Here is a 19,420-nt window from a genome sequence, read left to right as displayed (position 1 = left end):
TTTTTTCCTCATCAACCAGACTGTCTCCTAAACTAGTTGCAGCCTGTAGGCTTTAAGCAGTAAGTAAGGGATGCACTTTTTCCCTGATGCAGTAATTTGAACTTATTGCATATATCTGGCTGTGAGTGCAAACAGGCTTTTGATGATCTGTGTGATAGGAGAACCCTGGAGGCTGGTAGTTAATGGGCTCTGTGTTCAGGATGGCCTGACTTCTCTCGATAAGAGCCCACGGCATCGAAACCATTCTGTCCTCTCTCAGGGACAGCCAGAGGTAGCAGGTTGTGCCATCATTAGTCCCTTCCTGGGCCCCAGACAGTGAGTTAGACTCAGAGGCGATCAGGGCAATGGTGTCCCCTTGTCCTCTCCCAGCATGCACTGCTCCCCGTCTGGAGGAGGAAGATGTGGTCTCTGCCACCTCCTGGACCTGGGATTCTTGCACGTCTCCCCAGGGTTGGTCTAGGATGCTGTAAGAGCTGGTTACAAAGCTGTCTTCCATTCAAGGCACATTTTGTGAATTTTGGGGTGGTGTGCTCTGAGGTAGAGAGGGCTGTTCTTGGTGGTACTGTGTAACTGGGAAATTACATCAACCCTACAAACATCTGGTGAGCTTCCCCAAGGGCTCAGTGGGTGAAGAGATGCAGGAAATGTAGGAGACATGGGTCGGGAAGATGCCCTGGAGGAGGAACTGGCAACCAGCTCCAGTATTCCTGCCTGGAGAGTCCCATGGACAGAGGAACCTGGTGGGCTACAGTCCATGTTGTCGCAAAGGGTCAGACACGACTGAGTGACTAAGCGTGCACACACGACAACATCCAGGCCTGTGGCCTTGGCCTCATCCATGACGACTGGGCTCTAATGAAGCGAGCTGTGGCCTAGGGCCTCAGGGTGTAAAGCAGGGTGACTGAGAATGACAGGCTAGGCTTTCTGGACCTTATACGAATCCTCCACAAATCCCACCCAAGGATGCTTAGTCATTCAGGGAAGCTCTTTTTAATCATGCCGCCTTTGATTCATGCAGTTGGTTCTTGAACATAATTTCAGCATGTGTCTATCAGTCTTACCCCTCTGCTATAGACATCTGCTTCTGGGGTTTGAGGTAAAGGGAAACGGGGAGCAGAGTGCTGAAACCCTCTAAGGGGTGTATCATCTCCTTACACATTAAAGCAAGAACACCCTCCACAGCCTTCCCTGGTGGGCTTCCCAGGTGGCTCAGATGGTAAACAGTCTTCCTGCAGTGCAGAAGACCCGGTTTCAATCTCTGGGTTGGGATAATTCCCCAGAGAAGCGAACAGCTACCCACTCCAGTATTCTTGCCTCAGAAATCCCATGGACACCTCAGTCCATGGGGTCGCATAGAGTCGGACACAGCTGAGCAACTAGCACTTTCTTCACTTTCTTTCACCCTCCACAGCCAGTCGAGGGTATCAAGGGAGGGCCCAGGGCAATTTTAAGGAGCCTGGTGGGCTGCCGTCTATAGGGTCGCACAGAGTCGGACACGACTGAAGTGACTTAGCAGCAGCAGCAATAATGGATGGGAGAGATTTATCATGGGCTTTGTGTCTGTAGTTTTGATATTAGTAACATTTGAAGCATAAAATTGATTTGTTCACCACCTCAAAGTAATCTCTGATGCTATTAGATTTTGCTACTGAGTTGATTTATCAGTTTGTGCTTTTTTTTTTTTTTTTTCGGTAATCCAAGTAACATGTTGAAAAATGATAGCCAAACCTGGCTTATGATTAGAGCCGGTTCACCTTTTACCTTTGGCAACTATAGGATTTCTTTGGGCTGTTTCTGGAGCCTAATTTATTGATGAGCTCCAGTGCCCAAGTGCAAGGAGCAGCAACTTTCCACCTGCAAAAACGAGAGGCTCCACCCTTTGGAACAGAACCTGAGGAAGAATGAGAGAGAATTCCAAGCTAAGATGGTGTTATTTTCTCAGAGGGGAGCAAAGACCAAAACGATGTTTGGAAATAAAGCTCTGCTTGCTATGGTTATGTGTTTTTGTTTTTTTTTTTTTTTTTTTTTAATGCATATATAGGAAACTTTGAGTAAGGCTCTTTTAAAAAAAACTGGTCCTTGATAAAGCCGTGGAATTCCACAGCTGCCACTAGGGACCAGCCACCAGTGCATGAGTCAGCCTCCTGGCGGTGCTGAGGAGACTAAAGTGCCCAGCCTCCCTGGAAGCAGAAGTGGCTTCTGACCATCTGGGGAGGAGAGGAACACTGAGACAATGTAAGTCACTGTTGCAAAAACCAGTGCCTTATGGGAGTGACCCTAGAGCCACAGTCAGGAGGCAAGATGGCATGGTGTTGCCAAGAGCAATCAGCGCCGGGAATTGGCCCTGCTCTGAGCCACCCCTGGGAACGGCAGAGATTGTCAGAGGAGATTTAATTACTTTGAGTTTCCTGCCTTGTTGATACCCCACGGAGAGTCAAGCCTTGAGGGAGATAGAGACACAGCCTTCATGTTGTCTTAAGCAACAACAAGAGAGAAAGAAAAAAACACACACACATTTTTTTTTTTACCTGAAATCTTAGTGGGATTGGATATCAGAACTAATTAGATACCAACTCATTAACACGTGGACCTCTGATTCCTGGCCATCTGGGGCCAGAATTACGGAGACAAATGTGTGAAGCTGTATAACCTCAGAGTAAATGGACTTTTAGGCCAGCGCAGTTTTAGGTCGGGAAGAAACTACACAGATACGTTAGTTAACGTACGTGTTGACGGATGAGGAAATAATTTTGGAGATGTTGCAGAGGCCAAAGCAGAATGGGCCAGAGTGGGCTCGTTTGCCAGGATTTACAAAGCTAATGGAGGACTCTGTGTTGCCCGTGTAGACAAAACAAATACGAAAATGGAGATCAGAGCCTCTGATGCAACCCCAAAAAGAAACGGCATGCCTACTGAGTGTATGCCCATTAAACTCCTTATAAACCAAAAATTAGAAGCTGTTCTTTGGGGAATTGTTGCTCACCTGCAGCCCTAACTGGGTGCTGTGGCTTAATTTTCTGTCTGGTGGGGCTGGTTGCTAAGTGTATTCACTGGGGAAATAGTAAACTGTTCAAATGTAACCATTTATATGGCTACTTGCAAATACCTCCTTTTACCTATCTCCTAATATGGAGAGATTCCCTGCTGTCATGGGCTGACCTGGATACTGGAATGTGACACAAAGCGGGTTTGAATCCCAGCTCTGTAACTCACTAGCCCAGGGACTTTGAGAAAGTTAACACTTCTGAAGCTCTTCCCCATATGTAAATGAAAATGATGATACAAAGCATCATATTAAGAGTCAACTATATGTATCACATATTTACAAGTTATAAACCAGGGGTCTAAATTTCCTCATCATCCCCGCAATGCTGTCTCTTTCCCACTGGAAAATATTAAGAATATAGACAGCATCTGTATTCAGAAACTACACACCTGAAATCACATATTTGAAAAGAATTTAAGCAACAATTCATTGTGGTTAGACTTATACACATTTACTGAGATACTTTTAAAAGACTATATTCAGTTTCATCACCCTTAAAAGAATAAACTGAAACTATTTCCATCAAAATCATGCCAATGGAAAGCAACGATATTCTGAGCTTAGTCCTTTACAGAAAGAATCCAGATGTAATGAGCAGAAAATTGCCTTAAAGAAAAAAATTGAAAGAAGTGACAACTTAATTAAACTCAGCTACTGGTCCGACTTTATATTTGTCTTTCCAAACTGCTAATGAATTCTGACCCATTTAGTTATGAAAAAATGTATATCCTGAAGAATCTGTATCCCTTTTGAGGTAATTAATGTATATCTATTAGACAAAATGCATGTCTGTTATTCATAATATTTGATCTTTAAATTGGCATTAATATGCTACATTTAGACTAGTAGGGGAAACCCCAGCCAAATTATATAAAGCAGCTACGAGATGAAAGACATTCCACAAAGGGGCACCCAATCTCAGAACCAGTTAACATAGTCATGAATACTTTATGGGTTCTACAGCACATTAGCCACAAACAATTTCCATCCTAGGAAATACACTCAGTGTAGCTACTGATGCATAAAAAATATTTGATCCTAATTAGACCTAATGAATGAATTTTAACTCTGTAGCCACTATGCTTTGTAGGACACCGACCCATGAATACCAAAACAAGGTTTTAGAGGAGTGGATATAGAACCACGGCTGTTAAAACACCAGCACTATTGTTCATTTTCCTGTCATTTAATGATGATGAAGAACTGTCTGGAAGTCTTTTTTAAAAAATAGGTTTTGGTAAAAAACACATCAGGGAACTATAAGTTGTATAAAGATGCAATAAGATCTACTACTTTACAATAAGAAAATCTTAAATTCCCTTTGTTTAACTTATTTTAATACATGGAGGAGTTCAAGGTAAAAGATGCCTCCTAAAAATCTAATCTGGAAAATTTTAATTTGGAACTTGACAGGTTCAAATCTGTTTTTAAAGATTATTCATAAAAATACTCTTTTCAGATAAAGTAGAAAGGATAACAGTTTCATTTGGGGGAATTTAAAAAATTAATATCTTGTGGATTTTTCCTTGTGTTAGAATAACTCATATCCTCCTAGAAAGCAGAAATATTTAATGAGCATTGTCCAAAAGACATATATGTAACTTACATACTTTCAAATGAAATTAAAAAATTAAATTCAATATTTTTAAATATTCTTGTAAAATCATAGTACCATTGGACTTGAGTTTTTGAAATTATTCCTGTATCTTTTAATAATACAAAAATTCAGAAATATATCTTCATATGTAATCATTAAGTCTTTTAGGCTATGTTGGCATATTTCACTATGGATTCATGTAGCTATATAGTGTCACCAACTGTGTAAGCTTGGCCAGTGTCTATAATTGACAAGCCCTGTGTTTTAGTGGCTTAACACAGGAGGTTAAATATCCAGTGCAGGTCAGTGGAGGGTGGGAGTGAGAGTGGGAAGGGGAGGTGTCTATTCCACCCAGTCATTTAGGAACAGACCTGGTCAGTTATCATGCCCAGACTATCCTCTTGACCTTGTGAGTAATCATGCTCCTTTCCTTCTGGAAAAAGCAGTCCTGTCCAGTTCAGGGAAAGATCTGATTAGTGTCCCCTGCACCTTTGTCTTAACAGGGGGAAGAGTCACTGTCACCTGGAATGTGACTATCGATTCTGCCATTCATTTGTCATAGTTGTTATTTTTCATTTGCTAAGTCATGCGCAATTCCTTTGCGACCCCATGGACTTCAGCTTGCTAGGCTCCTCTGTCCATGGAATTTTCCAAGCAAGATTTTAACTGGCAGACATTAGCAGAGGAGATAAAACAACAAAAATAGTCACAGAGCTTGGGAGTAGCACCAAGTCGTAAAAGCTGGGTTTGACTACCAAGAGGGGCTAAAGCATTCATTAACTTGGATCACAATGGCTAACGGTCTCATGCGGACCTTCTTGTCACTCATCAAACATCACTGCATAGAACATACCCTCAGTGGCTCACTGAGGTAAAAATCTTTCATTTGTTTATCTCACTGATCCTGATTTCATACCCAGTTGCATGTATTAAAAGATCAAGTTTCACTTCAAATGTTAGAAAATAGTTCTGCAGTAAATATCAGTGTGTATACTATCATATGTGAAACAGATCGCCAGTCCAGGTTCGATGCATGAGACAGGGCGCTCAGGGCTGGTGCACTGGGATGACCCAGAAGGATGGGATGGGGAGGGAGGTGGGAGGGGGGCTTAGGATGCGGGACACATGTACACCCATGGCTGATTCATGTCAATGTATGGCAAAACCCACCACAATATTGTAAAGTAATTAGCCTTCAATTAAAATAAATAAATTTAAAAAATATATCAGCAGTGCATTGGTGTTTAGTGAGAGTCACTCAGTCTGACTTTTTTCGATCCCATGGACTATACAGTTCATGGAATTCTCCAAGCCAGAATACTGGAGGGGGTAGCCTTTCCCTTCTCCCTCTTCTCCAGGGGATCTTCCCAACCAGGGATCGAACCCAGGTTTCCCACATTGCAGGTGGATTATTTACCAGCTGAGCCACCAGGGAAGCCCAAGAACACTGAAGTGGGTGGCCTATCCCTTCTTCAGCGGATCTTCCCAACCCAGGAATTGAACCGGGGTCTCCTCCATTGCAAGCAGAGTCTTCATCATCCAAGCTACCGGGGAAGCCCTATATTGAAATTTGAAGAGCAAAATTCCCTTGCTGCTCTCCAAGTTTTGATTTCTGGGTAGGAAAACACAACTAAACTTTATATCAAATTTTAGTCTTTAACTGTACATTTGAGCTTTTAGAGATTTTTTTGTTAATTTCCCTTTCATTGTTAACCTGATATTTTAAAGACTTCAGAAACTAATGCTGTTATAAAATAATTTCAAGATAGGAAAATAGCATTTACCTTCAATATCATTTGTTACAGTGCAACATCACAATTCTATTTTAATGGTTATTCTGAGTCCTTAGAAATTAAAACACTGTGTTTACCTTTTTCAGGATAACATAATCAAACACAGAAGCACAGTAAAAGTCTAGCAGAGAGAAACCTGTTTGGTATAGGACTGTATTGTATAACACATCACACAGATGAGAGCATACATTAGTTCAGCTGTTTCAAGTCCTTAAAGCATCTGCTTTCTCTCCAGCTAGATCTACACAATGAGATGGTAAAATTCAGGCTTAAGTGTTTTAACAATAATTTCCATAATGGTGGTTTTCTTATTTTACTCTTATTATAGGAGTTATTTGCAAGACAGCTTGTACAAATTGGCTGATTCACACATGTGATTGAGTGTAATAAGTGGAAACTACTATAGATTGTTAACATGAAGGTTGACAACCAGAATATCATGTAATTCTTCACACAATTAGTAAGACTGGTGGTGCAGAAACTCTCAGGTTCTAAACAACAATTCACAGATTGCCATTAAATCTGCATGAATTTGTTTGTGTTATACCTCATTTTTTTGGAGTAAATATGTTTATCGATATCAGTTTTATATAATTCAGTGAAGTAACCTATAAGTATAAAAGCATTTTTATTTTGGGTATCGCCATGGTCCATGTAAACACTCAGCAGTCAGAAAGTGGATCTGCAGGAAGCACACCAAGTCGCATGGTGAAGTTTACCGACCTGAAGACACATATTTCATTAAACACTGGCACCATGGGCTCAAGTGGTCCAGTGACTGTGGAATCTGTGACTGCTGGGCATGTGGAGTAAGAATAATGTGGAAGTTTAAATCGATCAAAAAAGCTATCACGCACCAATAAAAACACTTCAGTTTTTTTAAAGTTAAATGTCATGCCAAGACCTTCCAGAATTACACCACTCCGCCAAATTGCTCTTGTCAGGGTCACTAATCCTCTCCAATTTGTGAAATTCACTAGCCAAGTCTCAGTTGTCATCTTACTTGATCATGCCTCCTCCTCTGATACAATTTCTCCTCTTGGTTTCCGGCACACGGTACCCTCTTGCTTTTCCTCCTGTCTCTCTAGATACGTCTTCTCAAGTCCATTGATTGGTTTCTCCTCTGCCTCCTGACCTCTCAATCTTGGAACGTCCCAGGGATCTAGATACCCATGGAGAACCAGCCACTTCTTGTCACCTCTTCCATTCCCACCCTGTCCAAAGCTGTCATCTTCTCTCACTGGTTATTGCACTAGCTTCCTCCTTAGTTCCCTAGCTTCCACCCTTCCCTTGCAGATTTCTGTCAATAGAGCAGCCAGAGGGTAAGTATAAGTGCCTTCTATAGTGTAAGTGCCTCTCTGATCTCATCTTCCAGGTGCTCTCTCCTCTCTCTTGGCTGCAACTGGGTCAGGCTCCTTGCTGTACCTCGAACAGGGAAGCCTTGGCTCCTTGGAGGCATTAGGGGGGCACATCCTTCTGCCTAGACTACGGTTCCCCCAGAGATCCATATGGACAGCTCCTCACTCCTTCATGTTCTTTGCTCCACATCTAAAATCCTGAGCCACAGTGTCTTCAACACATTTTCCACATCTTGCTTAGTCTGTTGTATTTTAAGAGCACTCTGTTACTTTCTCACCTACTACGTAATTACTTATTATGTTTATCTTCTATTGTTTGTTTCTTTTCATGGGAATGTAAGCTCTTTGGGGGCAGAAATTTTGATCAGTGCTGTTCACTGATGTGTCCCAAGAACTCAGAGCAGCGCTTTCCTCTTAGAAGGTGCTCTGATTGCCTCTGTCTGAGTGAATGGCGGTGCTGTTAATATCTCTAGAGAGACAAGGAACTTGGTCTAAGTCTAGAAATGAAACATGTCCTGTGGTGCACCAAATGCCAGAGGAAAGAACAGTTTCTTGGTTAAGAGATGAAGTAGGAGTTAAAACTATTTATGCCTAATGTAAGGAAAGCACCTTTCAAGTAACAGCAACAAAAGAGTTGATTGTATTTTTTCTCAGTAATTCTCCTAATACCAAGCATTACATGTATTTTGATATATTTGGAAATCAAATAAGATGTGTGTGTGTGTTGGAAGGAAGAGGGATGTCTTTTCCTAAGGGCTGAGCTACATGACTATAGCATAGGACAAATTTACTGACCGTGAGTAAAAAGAACATGGAGAAGGCAATGGCAGCCCAGCCCAGTATTCTTGCCATGGACAGTATTCTAAGTCAGCTTCAGTAATCACGCAAGGTCAAATCTTCAACTTCTATAAAATACTCTATGCCACAGCACTTTCATATTCCTATGAGGCAGATTTCTGTTTTCTACTCAGAGTTGGCTCATTCAGGAATTGCACAGTTTAGGGATTCTAGCAAATATTCTGATTCTCCTTTTTTTGACATATTTCTATTGCCCATGAATGCCCAGGTTTCCCAGTTCTTGGGTTCAAGACTTATATTAGGAATACAATATTCATTGAATTGGAAGTGCTTTGTTTAATACTCTTTAAACTGGAAGTTCATTGTTTATTGCTCTCTCTGATTCCTTTTTGCTACTGTTCATGGTAGCATGAGGAAGGAATAATCTGAAAAATTAACAAAAGATGTCTACACAGATACCCACTTTGTGATTTCAAACAGCAGTTTCTAGAGCAATACTGATCCCTGGAAAAGAAATGTTATAAATGTGCTCAGCTACCTTTTACAAATATAAGTTTATGATTATTTCTGGAAAAATTCCCTGGTGGCTTACTGGTAAAAATCTGCCTGCAATACAGGAGATGTGAGTTTGATCTCTGGGTTGGAAAGATCCCCTGGGGAAGGAAAAGGCAACCCACTCCAGTCTTCTTGCCTGGAAAATGCCATCAACAGAGGAGCCTGGAGGGTTACAGTCCATGGGGTGGCAAAGAGTTGGACACAATCGATCACAGTAAATACCTAAAGTAAATAATACATTAAAAACCATGTTTCTTTCTCTCTCTCTTTTTTTTTTAGTTGCATGCAGGTATTTTTGTTTGAAAACCTTGGAATTCTTAAAATAAATTAGTCTCATTGCTGATTTTGAAAAATGTAAATAAGGGTATATGAAGCAGAAGAAATATTATTATCAGTACTACTCTGAATAATATTATTAAAGCAGAAAATATTTTAAATAGTTGCCATTATAGATACATAATAAAAATTAACAGATATAACCCCAACCATGAGATTTAATTCACATTCATACACATATTTGTGTTGGTCTATGGAGGAAATATGTTTTACGTTGAAAGTATGTATTTCTTTGAAATGTAGTTCAAAGTGAGGAAGAGAACTTTAAACATTTTCTTTCACTTTTAACTCCTTACATGCCTCAAAACAAACACCTGAACATATGTCAAAATACTTGAATTCATAGCTGCAATCAGTAAGGTCTTTATTCATTGAGAAATTGTGTTTCAATATCCCTCTTGTTAGACATTTCCTTGGATGTTTATCTTGAAAATCCTACTCAAAGCTCAAATAAGTTTTACTCAAAGTCACATTCATCTTTCATAAATCATTTCAGAAATCATACTCCTTCAATATTTAAGCAGGAGCAAACACAACACTATATAATCCATGGAGAATTTATATATATATAAGCTAGTGTATATATATATATATAAACTAGTTTGTATGTATATATACACACATACATATAAATTAGTGTGTGTATGTGTGTGTGTGTGTGTATATATATATATATATATATATATATATCAGTTCAGTTAGGAAAAGGATGTACATGATTTAGGCACAAGTGATTTTTAACCTCAATGCTTTTTGTTTAATTTCAATATACAAAATAGGTAAAATATTATAAAGAGGATAAAACTCTCACTGTAATCAAATTTTCTTACCTTAGCATAAATATTATCACTTCGTTTCCAGACAAGTTTTTACACAAACTATGGCTATTAAGTAATGGATCTCACCATGTGAGATAAAGTGCAAATGCCAACTTTAATTTTGGAATATAAAATTCATCCATTCATTTATAAAGTAAAGTAGCTTAAACACTAAAATGAAATATGTTTTATATTGAAAACTAGTAGTCATCTTAAAAAAGTTTTTTGTTTTTTTACAAAGTCAACTTTCATTATTTTTTCTACAAAAAATTGTCTTTTGCCGAATTTACCATTTCACTCAGTTTTTCGGTCTCTTGGTTTTTAAAAGTTTCTCATCATAAGTCACAGTCTTTTGTGATATCAATATAAAGTTTAGAACTTGTTTATATGTACTTTTGGTTGTATCTTGCTTTGAATGAAAAAAGCCGTATTTGATATAAAAAAGAAAATTTCAGGGATTTAATTTTATGCCCCACATCAATAGTAAATTATTGAGTTTTATAGCAAATAATTTATAAAATATTGTTTACATTTTATAAGTAAAATAATTTATATTTCAAATTATAAAACATTTATAAATAAACAGAATGATTTTATTTAAAATTTTATTTAATTAAATAAAAATACTAAAAAATGTATATTTCAAAGATTTTTATTCAAAGCAATTTAATGTTTTTAAAATCTCAATCTCTAAGACGTGATACTCTGTAAGCTGTTTACTTCTTCCCAAAGTTATCATTTTACTGCCCTGTACAGTCAGGGATAATGACCACTTCCTACATCAGAAAGAGGTGTGGATCTCTTAGCTTGACATTTAGCATCCTTCTTGAATTAGTGCAAAACTTCCTCCTTAATCTCCAACACTCCCCTGCTGAATCCTTCAGTACAGACCCACTGTTCTGGGCTATTCACAGATGTCCACGTGAAGGTCAACCAGATGCCAGACAATACCTTCAAACACTTGGCTTTGCTGGTACCACAAGGATGTGGTTTCTAGTCTAACTGCACATTTACTCAGCCATATTTGTTTGGGGATAGATTTCCATGCTTCTCTTTTCTTTTCTCTTTAAGAGAATATTTTGGCTACGCCCTGTGGCTTGTGGGATCTTAGGTCCCCACTCAGAGGTTGAACCCGGGGGGAGCCCAGGCCCTCGGCAATAAAAGTGCAGAGTCCTAACCCCTGGACTGACAGAGAATTCCCAATTTTCTGTCCTTAACCATGATCTTTAATCCCAGTATAATAAAAAAAAAAATTTAAGTGAATACTTTCATAGTAAAACATACAAATGTGGAATAGAAAATAGTTTTGATCTACAGATCAAAACTGTGTTTGTTAACTATATTTGGTTGTTTGCTCATTAAATTTGCAGACAGTGTACCTATACATAACTTTTTCAACATTCTTAGGTATTTTTAATACTAGGAATTTGTTCTAAAGTTGAGTGTTATGTGGTTTTAAAATATTTAAATGGTCAGGTCGAACAAACACAAAAGTTCTGAACACTGCTTGGAGCTAAATTCGAAACCAACCAAATTTCTTAGGTTTGCAAAATTGAACAAGAGAAGTACCACTAAGCTGAATGCATGTCAAGAGCAACGGCTCCACTAGAATTAAACCAATTCAAAGTTGTGCTTGGACCAGGATTTGTATCAGGTCAAAGTAACCAAAACACAGTGCTTTAATAACACAAGCTGTACATGTGTTTTTCCATTAAACTAAATTCACTTTCTTTTTTCAAGTCCAAATTTATCTTCAAAACAAGAGATTAGTGTTTCTGTCCTATCTTTTCTAATACTGGATTGACCTTTCAGTAGCAAGTACATTATTTTATTTCAGCTGTATCAAGTTACTAACATGATTCTTTTCACTGACCTGCGTCTTGTTTTGATCACCAAGTCATAACTTTTGGTTCATTATACCACTGGCACATGCTTGTCTTTCTCTGTAATCTTCATCCTACTTTTGATTATTTGGTTATTTAATTATTTGATTATTATTTCTCAGTGAAGTATAAAAACTCAGAAATTGTTATGATTCCAAATAGCGCTCTCATAGCTTGGACTAACTATTTTCTTATTTTCCTTTGGCTTTTATTTTTAACTTGTTTTATATCTTTGTATTATGTAATGAGATGGAATGGTACACTTTGAAAACTCTTGATATGAGAGCCAACCTACCATTGGCTATTTTCTAGGGATGTAAAATAGATACTGTGGCAACGCTGGGGATCAGTGTCCTCAACTGTACATTGGGAACACACTGCCTGCATGACCAACCCCATATTAGTAGGAATACCACCCTACCTTAAGACAGATGATCCAGGAAGTCAGTTATTGAATGTGAAACAACTATGCATGGGGTGAAATAAAAACACAGTCTATTATCTCTGATAACCCTGAGTATTAAATAGAATTACAGGTGTGGGTATTTTGCAGGTAGAGTTTTAGTTTCCAGGACAAAGTCGAGTTAAAGAAGTCGCTATTGAACGTCCTGATTCCTCAGCCTCTGCACCAGATGGTCTCCTCTTACTTCCAGTGCTCTCATCTTTGTCTCCTTCTTCTCAGTTGTTTCTCGTGTAAATGTAACATTTGCTGAACCAAGTTTACAAATCCCATCTTCCTTTCCAGCCACTCAACACACACACACACCTTCACAACCCAGCCCATTTGGCTGTCACGCAACAGCTCGAGGTCAAGCTTTTCTGAAGAAAATTGACTGCTGAGGATTCCTTTACCCTCAGTATACGTTACAAGTAACGTTACTAAACTTTTCAATGCTTACAATGTTCCCTAGGAGTGTGTCAGTTGAGCAGGCCAAAAAAAAAAAAAATCTGTAAGTTTATTATTTTTCCACCAATATATTTGACACCACCTTTGGAGAACGAACAAAAGGCATACTGTCAAGCAGATAGACCTGGACAAAATGTTACTGTTTGTTCCACATGAGCACAGAAGTATATTTAAGCAAAGAAAGCCACTCCATGACTCTCCTGGGACTGACTTCCTTCAGCTGAATTATACCAACATGTTCACACCACTTGCTTCAGACTGTGTTGGAATTTTAAAATGCAGACTTCTATTTGCCAATTGCTTCAATACCCCAGTGATAAAAATTCACGTTAGGATTGAACCTGGCTTTAAAGTATCACAGAACAAATGGAGGTTTATTGCAAAAATGTGTGTATACATGAAATTATAGTCAGAGATGTGAAAATAAGGGGTGCCCTTGTTTGACAGATTCTATACTTCTACAGGACAGCCTCAAAGTCACCAGAAGTCACTTGACTTGGGATTATGTTTCAAATCCAGGCTCAGTGACATTCATGAAACTTTTGGCAAAACATGGGCCAAGTTTCGAGCAAGGCTGGGTAGAATACTTCTTTCATGTGGAAGCTGTGTGAAACTCAGTGGTTTTGGCTACGTTTATCCTTGAGTTTCACATTCAAACAAGCCAAAGTTTCAAAGTAAAATTAAGAGGCAAAAGGAAACAAAAAAAGAAAACCCTATAGAACAGGAAAAAAATGGCTTGTTCAAGAATGGAATGGGCCCTACCACATTCCAAACACATTTCAGCTATTAGATTCTGCAACTGAACTGCTGCTGCTGCTGCTAAGTCGCTTCAGTCATGTCTGACTGTGCGACCCCATAAACGGTAGCCCACCAGGCTTCCCCGTCCCTGGGATTCTCCAGGCAAGAACACTGGAGTGGGTTGCCATTTAACTAGCATTGCCTTTTTAGCAGCACATTTCTCCTCAGCAATGCCAAATCAAGAATGCCTAGTATTAAAGGGAAGACCCCCACCGAAGGCAGTGAAGGATATGCTCAAAATGACCAAAGGATTTCAAGTTTTGACTATACACACATCACAGAAATGAGATGATTCAAAAGCTCTTATAATGAAGATCGGAAGAGAGAAAGTTAGTAATTAAATGTCCAGCTTTGGGAAATTTAAAAAAAAAAATTAGACTGAACAGCTCTAGGTTTTCTTTCAATCTCAGTCCTAGTTCTAGACATCATGTTGCATCTGCCTCTAATCCAGAGGGACGTCTCCCATAACTTACTCCCTAGCTCCACCCTCTGAACCTGAGTCCGGCGGCCACTGGCTTCCTTTCTTGTCAGCACGATGCAGGGCACAGGGTGTGTCCTGTGTCAGCTCTGAGGAGCCAGGGTTACCCTGCCTGGCACTTAGTCTCCTGACAGGATTAGGCTCGTCCTACTGTTCACCTTCACCAGGACGCAAGGCCAGATTGCCAGGAGACGACAAACTCAGTATCTGGCTGAGGACTTTGCAAACACCCTTTGTTTGCAGTAGAGAAGAAAAGAGTGACAAACAAATGTGATATACCCACGAATTTTCTCTAAAACAAAGAGAACATCTAAAGGGTGACTGAATGGCTAGAAAGTGCTACACTCTGCCTATTTTAGGAAATACATTTTTTTCATTCCTTATCCCTCATTCAGCAGAAGTTTCACTAGCATAACAGACTTCTGGCTACAGAGAATTTTTTTTTCTCCTTTCCTTTTTTTCTAGTTTTCCTTTGTAAAATGTTCTTTTATTTCTTTAAAAAATTATTTTTCTTCTTTTTCTTTCTTTTTTGAAAAAAAAAAAAATTACCTGGAAGATGTGTGTTTAAAATGCTTGCTTTCTTTCGACATATAGTGAGATACCAATAAACTTCTTTGGAAATAAGAATCTCTAAATTCCAAGGATTTCAGTGTCCATGTTAAACAGCAACAGTAAGGCCCCAAGGCATATGGCAATTTAGAGGCACTTACATGAGAGGTTGATAGAGTCTGGTCTGTGCACCATTATTTCCTGCTTGATTTTAGACATCTGCTGAGTGGAGCAGAGAGCTATCATAAACTCTGTGATGGTCAGAGAAACCTGCCATAGAAAAGTCTTTGCTTTTCTGCTGGGGGAGGGGGGTCCCTGTACTAATAAAACCTAACACATATCAGTGAGAGAAAACCAAAACCCAATAGATTATTCCAAGGAAATGACATAAAAGCCTTAAACAAAAAAGAAGACTTTTTACCGAACATAGTAAATACCCACAAATCAAAGTAAATGCCATGTTTGAAGTTAAAGTCCACAGATCAAAGTGCTTTGCAAAATGTTAAGACCAAGCGTAAGGTGGGGGAGGGAGAAAGCACAGAAAGCCCTCCAAACTATTATATTGTCACAGTAGAGAAAGAAAACTTCTAGCCGAAGACCGTCGGCTAGGTAAGGAAACCTCAAAACTGAGTCACTGAATTGTGGTAGGAAGATACAATACAAAAGCAAACAAAAAATTGTTCTAATTCCACAGCAGCAATGAGCAAAGCAGTGGTGAAGGAAGGTAGTAAGATAGAGCCGTCTCATTGTCCTTAAAGGATAAATCACTAATCTAGCTCCTTTACTCAGGTAGTTGCATCTTTTCCCTTAAAAAAAAAAAGCCCTTAGAAAGTTAAAAATAAGTAAACCCCGTCTAAACAAGAAAATGAAGGTGTCTGAAAGGCTTTGGGATGACCCTGGCAAGGAGGCTTAATTAGCGTTCTGCAGCGGCTCAGGCTCAGGCACAGACAGCTCTGTTCTGCAGGTCAGCATCGTACAGAGCGTGTTCAGCACTGTTTAAAGCTGCAGTCGCAGAAAGGCACTCAGGCGGCTGCTGCTGGACTGTGGAACACTGTATCTACCTGGAGGGCGTTCAGCACCCCCAGAACTGTCCCCCCCCCCACCCCCTGCTTATTTTCACCATTGACAAGTTATTTAAAAAACACTGAGTCCATGTGATAACCCAACAAAATAATTCCAGAATTAAAAAAAAAAAAATCTTACCTACAGGCAGCCAGGTTCCAACAGTTGCTCTGAAGAGAGGAAGTAGGAGTCAGTGGCCTTTTACATGTGGAGGTTGTTTATTTAGCCCTTTTTAAAAGGTCTTGAACTCCAGAGGTTTAAGATTAAGTCCAATCCAAGTGTCTGAAAAAAAAAAGGTGGGGGGGTGCAAGAGAGAAAGCAAGTGAGAGAGAGAAAGAATCTCAGCTGCTGGGTGGTGCTACTGTTCTGAAAGCATTTGAGCTATTTTCAGCATTTAACAGCAGCCGGGGTTGTCTGCAAGGGATGAAAAAACCTTGCCTGGATCGCCACATCCCGCCCCCCCCCCCCAGGGGTGTGTGTGGGGGGGCAGGGACACAAACCAGGAAACCCACAACAACTTGCTTCACTGTGCAAATATTCATTTATATTTTGAGGAAAACTGCCAGCATGATTGAAAGCAAGATACACAGTAACAACAACAAAAAAACTTAACTGGAATCTTAAAGAAACATAGTACTTTGCCATAATCCTTGCGTTTTCAAAATGATTCACCTGATTCGTTGAAAATCAGATGTCCTATTTATGCCGTATTGAGAGGAAAGACTTTTCTTCTGATAGTTCCTGGCCAGCTTATATGGGTCTTAAAAAATATTTTACGTTTCTCTCTGGGAGGAATAACTGTTGTCAGCCTGTCCTCCTTAAGACTGAAGACAAATGATTTATTTCTAGCCCACACCCACATTTCCAGTCTCATCAACCATGCTATTTTTGAAAGCTACTGGGTTAAGCTGTTGACATTTCTTATCTCTTGGCAGAGATTGGGGGCCATTCAGTGACAAGATGCAGACAGGCACCCATCCCCTGCTCTCTCCCCGCTCCAAAGGCCAGTGAAGAACTTCAGACTGGGTCACCAGCAATGACTGGCAAACTCTGAGCTTTCATTTTGTTTGTAGAATGATGAATTAAGATCTGGAAATTGTATTCATTCATTCATCAAACATTTTTGTGGCAAAACTTCTGATATGCCAAGCACTCTGCGAATACAATAGTGGACAGAATTAATTTCTTTGCCTCGAAAAGTTTACAGCACACAAACGCAGCAAGAGTAAGGACAGAATTTGTTACAGACGTTTACAGCTTCTTTTCCACAGGCTATTTAAACCATGGCAACTGAAGATGTGGAGATCTCTTACTCTGACCCAGGGAATATATGCGTCATCAGACCGACTCCTGACGGCCATTGCTTCATTAGGCTTTTTGCAACATTCCGAAAAAGGAAAATTAGTTACTTCCTACCAAGGAAACACTTAAGTATTTGTATAAAAGCCTCTGTTCTAGATGAAATCCCTGAAACCTCTGAACTCCCCATTCTTTGTAACAAAGAAAATGCGTATGCAGTCAGGAAGTACTGCTGAGAGATAAAAGGAGATCCCCTGATCTTAGCCCATTATAAAAACCACCTTGATATATTTTATAGTGAATATTATGAAGGCTGGCTACCAGAGGCTCACATCAAATTCAGTTCTTTCCTTGTAACTGATTAAAGAAAATACTGAGGAAAGAAATAGGTGAGGCAGATCGAGGTACAAACTTCCAGTTGCAAAATAAATTGAGTCACAAGGTGTGAAATGGACAGTGTGAGGATTATATATAGTCAATAATTATGTAATATCTTTGTATGGTGACAGATGGTGACTAGACTTACTGTAGTGATCATTTTGAAATGTATAGAAATATCAAATCACTATGCCATGTAACAGGAACTAAACTTTTTAACTGTTTTTCCTTTTTCTCCTTATAGTAGTTTATAATGAAAAGGAAAATGCATTTAAAAATGGACCTTCCTTGAGAAACTGTGGAAGTTAAGGGAACAGATAAAGATTAACTATTTGAGTACTAAGTCAACCATTATTTTTAAATTACAAACTGGGTGTTTTTCACACCAATACTGAGAGAAGCCCATTGCTTCACGTTGAACTATTTTTAGAGTCATTTTATGTCCATCTGCACTTGAATGAACAGGTTATGACCCAACTCCCTGTTCCATTTAGGATGAGTCCTACCCTGCCAAGTAACTCACCCAGGGCTCCCTTGTTCCCCAAAGATCTTGACTGTCCAGACAGCCTGTCCCTAAGAACTTTTCAACAGATTTGGCATCACAGAAGAGTGCAAATTGAGGCATATTTTTAAAGGTTAGAGTACTTACCCAACTACTATGTCTTTTGTAAGTTATTAATAACGTAACAGTTATATCAACTGTACTGTTAATGGTTTTATTTCTCTTTTTTTTTCTCCTTTGTGTTTTTTTTTAACCAAAAAAATTGATTTAAAATCATTCGGAAATGCTTATATTAGAGTGGGCTTCTTATATTGATGAAACATTAAATGGGCCTTTGGCATAACTCTTCTTCTGTATAAGATGGGGTAATAACAACGCCAATCCATAGAGCTGTGGTCTGGTTTATATGATTATGCACATAAAATGCTTAACCAAGTAATGCCTGATACACAGAAAACATAAAAGTTAGTGATATTATCACTGTTAAGCCTTGTTGTTGTTGCTGTTGAGTCGCTAAATCATGTCCAGCACTTTGCAACCCCATGGACTGACTGCAGCACTCCAGGCTCCTCTGTCCATGATTCCCACAGTTTGCTCAAATTCCTGTCCATTGAGTTGGTGATGCTATCTAATCATCTCATCCTCTGTCGTCCCCTTCTCCTCCTGCCCTCAGTCTTTCCCAGCATCAGGGTCTTTTCTAATGAGCCAGCTCTTCGCATCAGATGGCCAAAGTATTGGAGCTTCAGCTTCACCATCAGTCTTTCCAATGAATATTCAGGACTGATTTTATTTAAGTCTAGAGCCTGCCTATCTAATGTGGTGGATACATGTGGCTGTTGAGCCACATGTGGTTTGTCAGAACTGAGATGTCATATAAGTGTAAAATATATACCAGACTTTAAGTATGAAAAACAGATTGTAAGCAGAATTTTTTAAATATCTTGATCATATGTTGAAATAGTATTGCAGATACATTGCATTAAATATTTTGTTAAAATTAATTTCACCTCTTTTTATTTTTTTAAATGACAAAGCCTTTTATATTATAAATATGACTTGTATTATATTTTTATCAGGCAGTGCCATCTAGGCCAGTGGTTCTCAAATTGTAGTAAGCATCAGAGTCACCTGGAAGGCTCATCAAAACACACATTCTTGGGTCCTAGCCCTAGTTTCTGACTTAGTATGTCTGGGGAGGGGCCTTAAATTTTGATCACTAACAAGTCCCCAGGTGATACTTGACCATACTTTGAGAACCACTGC

At 39.2% G+C, this 19,420-nt stretch overlaps 1 protein-coding gene across 6 annotated transcripts in view; it reads right to left on the bottom strand.

Annotated features, from left to right (window-relative positions):
- Window positions 1-19,420, bottom strand: part of SORBS2 (sorbin and SH3 domain containing 2) — a 204,350-nt gene that overhangs the window by 153,817 nt on the left and 31,113 nt on the right. For all 6 annotated transcript variants that reach the window (XM_018041889.1, XM_018041890.1, XM_018041891.1 and 3 more), the window contains exon 2: window positions 16,120-16,260. The gene's annotated coding sequence lies outside the window, so the exon portion shown is untranslated. The remainder of the gene's footprint in view (window positions 1-16,119; window positions 16,261-19,420) is intronic.

Source organism: Capra hircus, chromosome 27 (genome assembly GCF_001704415.2).
Source record: "Capra hircus breed San Clemente chromosome 27, ASM170441v1, whole genome shotgun sequence".
NCBI classification, from domain to species: Eukaryota; Metazoa; Chordata; class Mammalia; order Artiodactyla; family Bovidae; genus Capra; species Capra hircus.
This window is presented reverse-complemented; position numbering and strand designations above follow the sequence as displayed.